Source organism: Centruroides sculpturatus, unplaced genomic scaffold (assembly GCF_000671375.1).
Source record: "Centruroides sculpturatus isolate CEXI.00-Female unplaced genomic scaffold, Cexi_2.0 scaffold2, whole genome shotgun sequence".
Taxonomy (NCBI): Eukaryota; Metazoa; Arthropoda; class Arachnida; order Scorpiones; family Buthidae; genus Centruroides; species Centruroides sculpturatus.
Genome location: NW_019384369.1, coordinates 87,416 through 101,581, shown reverse-complemented (window position 1 = coordinate 101,581; position 14,166 = coordinate 87,416). Strand labels below are relative to the sequence as shown.

Sequence of the window (14,166 nt, the reverse complement as noted above, 5' to 3'; positions counted from 1 at the left end):
GCAGACATAGTAGAGAGTTCTCCTGTTACATGAGGTTAGTAGAGACCTTCACGAAACAGCTGTGCATACGGTGTCAGTTTATAGGTTTGCATTTCAGCATAGTGTTGTGTTTCTCTTACTGTTATTTTGTTCCATCTGCGAAATTCTGGGCATCCTTCAACATCTCAAAATGATGAAAACATTGAAAAAATCCGCCAAAAAAGTGTTAAGATGTCTGCGAGAGGATATGCAAAGGAAACACCCAGAACTTTAACACCCCCACACACACGGCATTACTAGTGACTCACTATTTGGCCTCTCAAGGATGGCCTGTCGTTCCCCAACCTCCATATTCACCAGACCTAGCCTCTTGTGACTTTTTTTGGTTTCCGGGAATGAAGAAAAATCTAAAAGGGAAGCATTTTGATGATGTGGAGGCAATAAAAACAGCTTTGCTAAGGGTACTGGACCATATCAAGATTGAAGAGTTCCAGAGATGCTTCAAACAGTGGGGAAAAAGACTTGACAGGTGCATTGCATCTAATAGAGAGTACTTTGAAGATGACTGAAGGAATTTTGTAAAAAAGTTAATAAATAAAGTTTTTATACAAAAAATCTGGTTATTTTTGGGTCCTCCCACGTATATATATATGAAATATAATATCTAAATCAATATACAAGTATTGTCTAAAGCATATTATAAATTTCTACAAGATGCAATAATTCTTTCAGAGGTGCAAAATACCGTGTTTCCCCGAAAATAAGACAGTGTCTTATATTAATTTTTGCTCTGAAAAATGTGCTAGGTCTTATTTTCAGGGAATGTCTTATTTTTTCCAGAAAGAAGATTCACATTTATTATTGAACAAAAAAATTCCCAAGTCGAACTTAGACGATAGTGACGTATATGCGGTGTGTCGAACTGTCGCCTTTTTATAGCGTCAACATCAGACTCGATGACCAATTAGTGCTTACTGAACCGTAGCATTATGCAAATGTCATGTGGCATGATTCCCGGCCGACCAATTAGCCATCACCAACTGTAACGTTATGCAAATCTGTGATTCCCAAGCCATAGTCTTATGCAAATCATGCCGTGTGGCGTAATTGTCTGCTGACCAATAAGTGGCTGTACTTTCAAAAAGCCAACGGCCACTTTCAACCATCTGTCGATGACCATTACGATTAAAAAAAACTTTGCTAGGTCTTACTTTCAGGGGGAGGTCTTATATTTCGCAATTCAGCAAAATCTGTGCTAGGTCTTATTTTCTGTGGATGTCTTATTTTCGGGGAAACACGGTATGTCTGATTACACAAACAATTTCAGGGGAAATAAAAGCAGTTCTAGAAAGATTTTTGGTATAAAAAATAATATTAAGACAGTAGCTGTAAAAAGTGGAATAGTTTCTTGGCTAAGCCTACAGATGCTAATTGGGAAAATTTGCCAAAAGACAGGGAAACTTTGTGTTTTAAAAATGAAATTGGAAGATTGTTTCTTATGTTTCCGATTAGTTCAGCCATTTGTTACATCTCTGCCTACTTATGTGGTTATTCATTTGCAATAAGGATGAATTGCTCTCATTTACTGAATCACAATTTTGATTTTTATGAAAAGCCAAAACTGAAACAGATCTTTAAAAAGAATTGAAAAAGAAAATCTGTTTTTATTTCAAACAGATTTTTATCAAAATGGTGTTAAAAATTTTTATTTTTAACACCATTTAATGGGTGAAATTTTGTCTGTTTAAATTAAAGCAGAATGGTCACTTGTTCTCCATGTGGAAAACTTGCAAATTAATAAACTGTATTTAAAAACTTTTTCCAAATTATCTTGATTAAATAGCTAAATAGAAGTTTTATCATCATTTTATAAACATTATTTTCTTTTATTTTTCATATTTTTTGGTCGTTTTTTTTCAGATTAATTTATAATAAAAGTCAGTCAGTCAAAAAATTTACCTTCTGTTATTAATTAAAGAAATGTATTTGAGGAAGGTAATTTAAAAAGGCTGGCTGAATAAAATTCTACACAAAACAACCATAACTTTAGAATTAATATANAATATACAAACTTATTATAAACAAAAAAATATCAATGCTGAAATATGTTTCAAAACATCATAAAAATATGAAAATCCATTAATTAACACCCTGTGCTAAAAATAAATCACTCATAGCTTCAATTTCAGTTTTATTTCTATTAATCAATGTATTACATCAAGCTTATAGTTGTATTTGCTATCCTATGATTTTGAGATGTGCTTAAATTAAAGTGTTCTTGTAATTTAAAAATGTAGTTAATTTATCAGTTTAGTGTTACATCACAAATTATATTTAATTATTTCTATGATTTAATTTGAATTTTTCAAACTAGTCATTCCAAAGTAGTTCATAAATTGTTTTATTTTGTCTAACAGTGTGCAATAATTTTTGGGGAAATTTTGTGTATATTCAGAGAAATTTTAAGTCCTGACAATATTCTGTATCTTTGCATTTTTGAAGGTATTAAAATAAATAATATTGAGTATTGCTCAACAAATGAAAAACTAGAAAATATCTCTTTTTAAAATTGTTTATACTTTCTTGAACTATTCTGTAATGTAAAAGAAGTAATTTGGTTAATTTACTTTTGGATGGAAGTAATTTTCATCCTGTTCTCTTCATATAATTTCTTTCAATACAAGGTTGCAGCTTTTAGAGTCTTAGTAAAAAGGGCATTCACACATTCACTATCAAAGAAAGAACTCATGAATTCTAATACATAACCCAGCTGGCTTATTCAGCACAGATATCAACTTAGATTAATAAAAAAAATTTAGTGAACAAGTATGTGGGGGAGGACCAAAAATATGGGAACAACAGTGGATTATAAATACAAGGTTCTACAGTGTAACAAGACCCTGATGGCTATATACCAAGAGGTAGCAGGAGGCAACAACCTTTCTTTGGCCTACAAAAGGAACCCAACCATCTATGCTCTTCTTAAAAACACCAAGTACCCTTACAATAAGATGTATCTTCTAGGAGTATACTACATCTTCAGGACAAAAGAGATGGCCAACACCTATAATGCATCCATTAAAACAGTGTCTGCAAGAACATCTTATTACAATTAATAAAAGGCAAACTACTACAGCTTTATCCACATAGCCTTGGATGAAGATGTTCAGATGAATATCGACAATGAACATCTTATTCACTATACATGGGAGCCTCCACAACTTAAGAACCTGGAAATGCTAGAAATTTACAAGGCCAACAGAAACAATAAAACTGTCTTCACAGCTAGATTTGATACTATTCGAAACTATCATGGCAAAGGAAGTGATTATAAACTCAAGTACAGATTAGTGCATTATTAGTGTTAACACAAGAGAAAAAAATTATTTATTAGAATTGTTAAAGAAGTCAAATTATATTTACAATGTTATATTGTTCAGTTTCAAATAAGAAAAGAAAAAAAAGGTTTCATGCTTGACATGGTTTTGATTAGACCAGAAATTCTGGAAATTGATTAACTGATTTTCAACAAAGCCAGTTTTTAAATATCAGATGCTAAATCAGTTTCAAAACTAGTTTGGATTTAGTAAAATTAAATGTTTTAAGTACTATAGTAAATATTAGCCAAGATTCACAAATATGCCAGTATTATGTACTATTATTGCCAAAATAGGTCAGTATTTCTTTGATGTTGGTAAATTCTGAAGTTTAAGTATTTAAATAGTGTTTGAAAAACTATTGTTTGAAAATTAATTCACTAGTTTTCATTTTAATTTTAATTATAAAATTTAAACACTTGTAATGCATGGCATTATTTTAAAACAGTTAAAGATGGTAAATTGGTGCCATGTACAAATTGTAATGTTACTCTGAAATTTTCTGGTGGTGTATTGGTTATATGGAATCATCTTAAATCCAAGCATACTCTATTACCAACAGAATGTCAAACAAGGCAAGTAAACACAATGATACAGATTTCATTACTTGTTCAAAACTGGTTTTGAAACTGGTTAATCAGTTTTGTTTTCCAACACTAGTTTTGTCGTATAGATTTAACATAATCACGTGTAACATAGATTGGCCTTTTTAGAAATTCCCAGTATTTCAACACTAATTTAACAGTTCATTATCATTTTTGCAAGTTAGTGTTATAATGTTATAACAGAGTGTTGACCTTGTTTTTGATTACACATTTATTATTTTCTATTCAGTGTTAATTTTATAATAATTCTTATATGTTTATTCTAATTTGTTTGATTTCATTTTGTTTTAATTAATATGTTTTTTATAACACATTTGAATCTTTTTCTTACAAATTCATTTAGTTCATGGTAAAAGTAATTCATGCTATTTCTCAATTCCCTGTCAAATTATGTATGTATAGTTATCCCCCATATTAGATAGTAGTTAGGTTCTGAAAAAGTGCTGTGTTATGTGAATCCATGCTATACAAAACAAAGGACTAGTACAAAAAGTAGTGTTAGGTTCCATAAGTTAGCAAAATGTATATTACTCTTCTTCATAATTAAAAGAAATATGTTTATAAAAGCAGTCAATAATTAACTAACAAATAATCACAGTCAAAAATATTACATGTTAGTATTAATTTCTTTTTGCTGCTAAACACTATTGAATGAGGACATTTTGTGTTTGATGAAATATCATCATCTTCCAAGCTTTCCTGTTGACCTTAATCTGAAGTATTGGCAACATCTTGATTTCCTCTCTCCTTTTTTTCATAAAATCTGATATTTTGTTCGCTTGTGTTTGCCTAAGAGATCTATTAAAGTGTAATCTTTTTATTTAGTAACTTTTAATTTAATTTATAAAAACAAAACATGGCAACAATCTTTCAGGTTCATTTAGTGTACTGTCACCAACAACAATGACATCTGGTTTATAGGAAAGCTAGAATAGGAAGCTAGGACAAGGAAGAAGAAATATTGTTCAATCAATCAAAGAAAACCTGGCAAAAGGCATGAAACAACATTGAATATTTTAATATTCTAAAATCCATTGGCAAACATGAGACAACACAAATACTTTCTTAAATAAAAATATATCGAATGACAGTGTTTGCTCTTAAAAATTGTGACTTTGTATAGGAATGTGTGTTAAACCATATTGTATTGAGGGATATTCGTATTTCAATACTTTTTATAGGTTTGATGAACATGCTTAACCTAAACTGAAATTGCACTTAAAATAAGCTGATCATTATCATCTTCAAAAATATCCTTTTAATGCAAACTAAAAATTATTATTTCAAGTTGTTCTAAATTACCATACTGTGTGTATGAGTTGGAGATTCAGTAAAAAGGAGTTTTTCAGATTTTATGTTTACATTGGTTAAAGTACACCAGCATCGGATAAGACTACTTTGTCTGAAGGTAACTGTACATGAACCTCATCGCCCAAAGAAAATAGTTCTGAAACTGCTTCATTTATAGTTATGATAGTATAGCCATATTAGATAAAGTATTGAAAAATTGAGTTGCTTTTTACATGATCTGTTGATGTTTTATCATTTTCATACAGAGATCTTAATTTTGGTGATTTGCAATCTTGTGTTTTTTACTTTACACTCTTTTTATCATTGGGCTAATTTCACTACTTTTGTAAAGAGATGGAATTTTTCTTAAGAATTATCTGGTTGCAACATCTACTGTACATAAGTGAAATATCTATCACAATTCTTATTTTTATCTCATACAAAATAAATTGTAAAGTTCAGCAAGATTTGTTTTTGGAAAAAATTAGACATTTTGAAGAAAATGAATTATCACATTTTAAAAAAGTACAGATAATGATAAAATGTAGGTATCAAATTGTAAATTATCAACAATTAAAAAATAAAAATAAAATTGAAACAAAATGCATGAATGATCAGTTTGAGTCAGATGTGAAAGACAAAAAAAAATGAAAAAATTGAAATAACAATCAACTGTTTATGAAGTTTTTAACTAATAATGTCAGTAAGTTTCGGTGAAGACAAAATATGTATTTTCAAATGTTTTAAAATAATTTTTACATATGTGATGATGTGACTTTTAGCTATGATGTTTTGATCGCCGTGAGCATTTCTGTTAACTAGGTTTAACTGTAATATGCTTGTTGGGCTGCAATTTGGAAAAATTGTAGATCTATAAATTTCCATTTTCATCTGTCCATTTGTCTGTCTTCTTAATCTCGAGAATGGAGTTAGATAGATAAATGTCAAGACCAGATACAGAAAGCTTAGGGAAAGGAATCCCTGATTATATACAAACTTCCAATGCAAACTGAAAGTCATGTTATTTCAATTCAAAACTTTTTCCCTGAAAGGAGTTAAATTAATAGATGACTGGCATGACTCTATTGCTAACAGGAAAAGTATTATGTACAGGGGCAAGACACTACAGTAGTAATTTGAGGTGGACAGCATATATTTTAAATTAATTAAATTTAAAATATGCAATTAAAAATTGCAGCTTCGCATTGTGACAACATTATAATAAATAATTGATCGTTACATATTTAAAAACTTGTACTTAAATAGTTAAAATTATTTCAAATGTGCATTATTCTTGTAATTTATTTTAAAATTTTGTATTCTTTACAACTTTGCCGTCATTCTAAATTTTCTGTTTAGATTCATATTAGATTTGTGTAGTGTATAATTCTGTAAAATATTTAATTCAATAATAATTGTTTAACCTCAAAGAAATATATGAAAACTTTTAGTTTGTGAAATGCAGTTAAACCTGTCTATCACAAATATGTTTATCTCAAAATTTCATCCTGCATTTTCATCCTAAATTCAATATATTTTCCATGTTTATCTCAAATTATGGGCTGAATTGTCAATTACAAATTCAAAGTTTAGCGACTTTATTTTGATAGTATAAATTGCAGTTAAGAAACATCTCTTGCAATTCAGTACATAATTGCAATGAATGCTACTTTTCTCTGAATGGCTTTGAAGTTGGCTTGAGTATTATTGGTTGAAGAAGGTCAGGCATCAGAAAATATTGACAATTATTTCTGTTAAAGTATGTCAAAAATGTTTTATTTATAGCTAATACAGGTGTATACTGTACTTGCTATTGTATTAATAAACCTGATACACCTCCAATCAAACTTTTTAACCTATTACTGTTTACTGTATAGGAGCCTGTATATCTTAAAAGCTGTTTATCTCAAGTTTTTTTCTTTTTCCTGATGAGATTTGAGATAGACAGGTTTAACTATATTATATGTAAATTTCTTTCGTAATTTTTGAATTAAGAAAGAATTCAATTCAATTCTCAAACCAATTTAGACACAATGTATATAGCTAAATAGAATCAGCCATAGATACATAGAATAAATTAGAAAAGATAATATAGATTAGAATTTGAACTTCAAATTAATATTAAGAGAAAAGAGATGTTGAGTCTATGTAATAAAAAGGACGATAAAGCCAAAAAATATATGAAAAAAATACCAGATTTTATCAAGTGATTAGAAACACTAGACAAAAATGTGTATATAGCGTGTATGTGAAAATGCAGATGTAGCATGTGTAGTAATGTAAATGTTAATTTTTTAATATGTTTAATAAACTGATTAAGCACTGTTGCTTAAATAGCAAGATTTAGGATTACCTAAATCTTGTCCTAAATTAGCAACAGTGCTTAATTAGTTTATAGCAGAAGAAATAACTTAACCAAAATTAAATATAAACTGTTAAAAAAAACCGAAAAAAAATATGGAATATGAAAACACAAAGAGAATAAAATTTTGTGAACTTGAAAAGAAACATTACAAAAATAAATGCGTAAATAGGATATGGATAGTTATTATCATTGTAAAGAGACAAGAGAAGGAAATTCAAAATGGAAGAGATAAAGTCAACTCTTAAAAAATATCAATGTATTGTCTCCAATTTAGTAAATAATTTGTTCTCCATAGAAAACTTAACTGAAAAAGATTTAAAATTATTTTATAAATTGCATTAAACAGTTATGTTATGTTCTGTAAAATTAGGAAGCCACACTGGGTGTTTATATTTTCAATATATAATATTCAATATATTTGTGTACTGCAAATTTATAAAGCAGTAAACAGGAAGTGTGAGTGAGATTAAATTTATATAATAACTAGCTGTACCCATCCATGCATTGCTGTGGCTCAAAATGTATCTGTTATAAATGTATAACATTCCCTGTGGGGGAATTTCAAAAAATCCCTTCTTAGTGTACTGTACATTCTCTTGATGTATCCTATTAAAATGCAATCAAAAATGCAAAAAACTGCATCTAAAAATTATAATAGAAGACCAGTTCTTGAAGCCTTAATTTTGTCCCTCTCCCTGCGGGAGGGGGAGTTTTGACATGTATATAATATAAAAACACGCATATTTGAATGCAACATTGTGTTAAAATTTCAAAGCAATCGGTTAAGAAATTTTGGAGATTTAAGATTTTGAACAAACGAACATTTACATTTATATAGATTATAATTATATTTAGGACAATATGTATAGCCTGTAACAATCTTACACCTTTTTCCTTTTATGTTCAGGGATTGGTGTTACTTATCTTTTTCCAGTATCTATTCAGTGCCAACTCTTTTCTTTATCTACATTCTATTTATTTTTTGTTTTGTATGTCATCTTTGATCTTCCTTATTCAGTTTTTACTTTTCCTACTGTTATGTATACATAACAAGAAAAAGTATTGGAATCATGTCAGATTTGACCCTTCAAGTTTTTTGCAAATCTCCACATTTTGAGATCTCTGAATTCAAAAAAGTAAAAACATAGCAAAAAGTTCTGTGTGTGTGTGTGTGTGTGTGTTGGCATCTATTTTGCTTAATATCTCAGGATGGGCTAAAGATTAAGTAACAAAATTTGGCATAGTGGCTTGTATATGAGGGGCATTGATGCTATTAAAGTGTGATGGTTAAAGGTTGAGGGGATGGGGAGATAAGGAGGTCATGTGTATCTCCAGTAGGGTCTGACTTAATGATGATTTTACTTGTTATTAACGTTTATACTTTTTTTATAAAACTCATCCCTACCCTCAAAATTAAGCCTTTTGCCATTTTATAGTAATTAAAAATATGAAAATTTTTTTAACAAAATCTCATAACAGATGGCACCACTCACAATTTATTTATTATGAATTAATAATATAAATGTTCCATTTTTTAATAAAAACAGCTAAGAAAGTTATGCAATTCTTGCTGCTGGATTTTTTTGACAAGGTCATTCTTTGATCTTTGCTTTATTTGTCCATACTAATACTAATTGACTGTCCTGCATTTTTTTTCTGAATTAAGAATGCTCTCAGGCATTCTCTTATCCATTTTGACATTTTCATTTCAGTTACATGCATTTCCTGTTCTTGTCTTTTTCTAACAACCCAACATTTTTCATAGAGCATAGCAGATCATACAAGACTACTATAAAATTTTCTTTTTAACGTGCATTTTACTGTCTTATAATACTCCAGTATCATGCCACTAATTCTTCAATTCTGTTTGATTTCCATTTGATATCTCTCTGTCAATAGTCCCACCTTTCTGCAAAACAGATTTTAGATATTTAAAGTTATTTTTCTGAAATATTATCTGATCTTTTACGTACATTTTTATGTTATATAAAGGCCATGCACACAGAGAATTTTGAGAGTTTAATTTTTATTTATGTTTTTAATTTTTTCCAATTGGTTTTGGTGCACTCCTTCCATTTGGAAAAAATTAAAAACGTTAATAAAAAATAATTTATATAGTTGAGTCTACTTAACAAATCATCAGACAGGGATCAGTTTGCTTATGAGAGCACTCCCATATTTCCAATTTGTCCTCTATGTTTTACATTATTGAAACTTCTGTTAACAGAGCACCAGATAGTAGAGAAGTCCATTTAAACAAGCATCATGTCAATGGCATTTTACATCAATAGTCCACATGAACACTATGCTAAGGAAGAATTATAAGGGTCTATGTTTAGTCTTATGGCACATCAACACCCAGGGGACATGTGACAGGGCTTTTACACTATGGTGAGATTTTTTGCAACTGTCCATTGGTCAGTTTTCTAATAAACAGATAGTCAAAAGATTTCTTACAGAATATGGTGAACAAGTTTAATTAGATTTACATGTGAGAAGCAGTTACATATTAAGAAGGCGTTATTTACATATTATTAAAAAGGACAGTCAAGTTCAAAAATCCACTTGTTTCACAAATCACAAACGTTTATATTAATGATTAAAACTTACATACAGTTATGACGTTACAAAAATAAAACAATTACAATAATTCAGATACAGCAAAGTTCAAATCTCAATTAAACCACAACAACAGGCCCGTCGAAAAGGACTCCTTGCGACATATTCCTTCAGACGCTGGTTACTGCACAGCAAGATGAAACAACCTTCTAGGCAAGCTTAGGCGAATCTAAACAAACTTGAGTTTCCAGGATATGTCTTAGGCGAACTGAACTTCCCTCCAAATCTCAATCCTTTTATACAGATTGAGACGAATGTAATTCCACCAATCAGCGATTAGTAGCGCTATCGGACATCCACTGGTCGTACGATGTTTTCTAGCCAATCCGCGGTTGAGTTTCAAAACTACTGACATTGCCAGTTCCGCGTCTCCATGACAATGTCCATTGGTCGTTTGAAAACAGGAAAAGCGTGGGAAATGGTACGTTCAGACGATTTATCCTGACAAGGACCTTTTTTAAATAATATATAAATATATATGTCTTCATCTTGAGGGGAAAGGCAAGAAATGATCAGCAACTGGATTTTGAAGGTCACATGACTGTTGCTCTCCACCTCAAATTAGTACTGTATTGTCTTGCTGTACATCACACAGGCTTAGCAATGAAATCATGCCAGTCATCTATTAACTGCTTTCAGGAGAAAAGTTTTGGATTGAAATAACTTGACTTCTGGTTTGCATTGGAAGTTACTATATAGTTAATTGGGGCTTCCAGCCCTAAGGTTTCAATATCTGATCTCGTTTTTTTTCTAACTCATTCGCGAGATTAAGGGAAGACAGAAGGATGACAGTTGGAATTTATAGGTCTATAATTTTTTCAAATTGTAGCCCAAAAACTGTCATAAAACATGAACACTATTTAAAATTGCTATATATTACAAAAATAAAAAATAAACATTATTTTTATAAGATGAATAAAAATAAAATTACAGAAATAAATAATAAAAACAAACACTACAAAACTGCACTTCAGCATGTACTTTTGTACAATGTATGTTCCATTTTTGAATTTCAAATATTGTATTTTATTCTGATTCTTTTTGTTCTTCTTGTGCAAATGATGCAAATCCATCGATTTGGATCAAAAACATTTTTACTTTCATTAAAATACTGCTGGAGTGTAGTAAGGTATTTGTTTTTAGTATAATATGGGATTTAGGAAAATTTATTAAATCAACAATGCATAACGAATAATGTGTAATATCAAAAAATTGAAACAAATAACAAATAAATAAATTTAATAAAATAATGATAATGAAATATCATCATAAATGATGAAGTTATAACTGTTTTTATTTTATTCCAATTCTACAGGTTTAATGCCCATTGATATTCAATACATGCTTTATGATCTTATACCAAGTACTCCAGTCCAGATCTAATTGCATAACCAAGTACAAATCTCACACTACTCAGTTATATCATTCACCAGCAAGCCTTTCTTCCTATTATTTCTTTTTATATTATCAAATATCATATGCTTAATCAACTTAGAATTATCCATTTTGCCAACATGACCAAAAATAGCCAGCTTTCTCTGTATAATGCGTGGAAAGATATTTTTCTTTGTGATAAAGCTATATATAGTAAAACCTGTGTAAACCAAAATTGGTGTTTGAATTTTTTTTCCATATTGCTAAGTCTGGACAATCAGACTTTGAATGGAGTACAAATTTATGTGAAATTCCATTTTAAGTGGTACTTGCCAACATGCAATCACACATAAAACAAAATTACTGTATATTGTATTTTAAAATATAGCAATCCTATGGATAGCTAATTTAATCTATGTGGAATTTGGAAAATTTACATGCAAATTAATGTTAATTTACTATAACACAGAATTCATCAAAACGTAAAAATAATCAGGGTACACAAACTATAAGAATTTGTAACTTGCATTTTTGAATTTAGGCAGCCAGCTCATTGGCTATCTACAATTATTTTCTCCAGAAGAAATTATTACATTTTAAAATTGTTTACAAAGATGAATGTATCTGAAAACATTTGAATTTCTAGAAATATTTTTGATTTTCAAAGTTAAGTGATAAGTTATTTTATGTACTAAAGTTTGATATGTGATTTACTCCTCATTTCTGTATTAAAATTATTATTCTTGTTCTTTTTCAAACTCTTTGTTGAGTAAATAGTTTCTTATAAAATTAAAAACAAGAACAAAAATAAATGTTTATATAGTAACTATATAACTGAAGGAAAAAATATGTGTATAATTTTTCTTTCAAATATTGAAGTTTGCTGCTTTTTATTTATTTATTTAGAAATTTAATTGTTTGAATTAAATACTTTTATTTTTTTAGTGAACATTTTAATTAAAATCAGTCTTATGTGTATAATTTTTCTTTCAAATATAATTTCATAAAATAACTGCTTCAGTAGATACTCAATCACACACAGCCTTACAAAGCAACACAAATATAATTTCATATGTTATATATTGTCATTAGTTATATGAATAGCAATAACTTAGATTCTTGATTGTAATGAAATATTACTGTCAGTGAGTGTCACAATAACAATAATAATAATCTAAACACAACTAAGAAATCATAAAATGAAGAAATTATGCCAATTATACTGTTCTAATGTGACCAAATTTGATTTTACAGTAGAACCCCTCTAGTCCGCCCTCGGCTAGTCCGTCACTCCGGTTAATCCAACCGTGGTCGGAGTCCAGAAACTTGTCCCAACTCGTCGGTGACTCACCGTCCGCGGCGTTTTTCTGTGTTTGTTACAGTATATGTTTTACATTGTGTGTACATGTACAGTTTTGTATGTGTTTTCAACATGTCAGGAGTGAAACGTAAACACGTTACTCTTTCATTAAATGAAAAATTAGCAGTGCTACAAAGACTGGACAAAGGGGAAGATTGTTTATTTTACTTTTTTCTGATAATCCAACCTTTTTTGCGTTTCGACCATACCCCCAGTCCCAAAGGTGACGGATTAGAGGGGTTCTACTGTAAATAGTTTTATTAAGTCTCAAGACTGATATTAATCTCTTTCAAAAGTATTTATTTTAAAATTTTTTATTCTGAATTAAAAAATAAATCATATAAAATGAAAAATTTTAAATAATAGAAAACATAATTTGTAATTTCACTGAATTTATATAATAATATGTTTTAACAGAAACAATTTCATTGTCTTTTTTCCTGCTTTTCTATTATTAGAATGTAAAGAATAGTCTTATTTGATGAAAAAGTTTAAAATTTCTGTTATTTTTCTGTTTAATGTCTCTCTGGACATTTTTCTATTATTAAGGAATTCTTCCCAGCTAATAAAATAGTACATTGATCTCTTTACATGTTTCTATCTTCTTCAAGTTGTTTATTTTGTCAATTTAATATTTCTGATTGACAGTTGTTTTAAAAAGAAAATATATTTATGAATAAGATATATCAAAATAAAAAAACTATTGCCTTTTTTATTTATGGAAATACTGCAATAATATCAAATTATAAGAGATGTAAATATTCATTAAAATGAATATTTACATCTCTTATAATTTGATATTATTTTTTTTATTATCTTATTATTTGATATTAACATTTGATATTATCTTATAATTTGATATTAACATTTTTTTTAATTCTGAAAAAATTTTTTTATATGTTCCACTAAATATCTGCTGACCTATTTAATAACAATTTTATTAAAAATGAAATAAAAACCCTATTTAATGAAGTTTTTTATTTTAAAGGTATCTAACATTTATTAGTTCTATATTATTTTAGGTTACAATATACATCTGATAGAAAGCAACTAAAATTCTTTAGGAAAATTAAATATTTTAAAAATTATTATATTGATTATTGGAACAATGTATAAATATAATAATATATATACAGGTAAAAAAAACATAAATTATTTAATCATTATTTCTCAGCAAATGTTCTGTTAAAGTGCTGT

The 14,166-nt window shown here is 28.9% G+C and overlaps 1 protein-coding gene across 4 annotated transcripts in view; it reads left to right on the top strand.

The window, feature by feature from the left end:
- The window catches only part of LOC111613633 (deoxycytidylate deaminase-like), a 94,477-nt gene that overhangs the window by 44,168 nt on the left and 36,143 nt on the right, over positions 1–14,166 (top strand). The gene's annotated exons all lie outside the window — the stretch shown is intronic.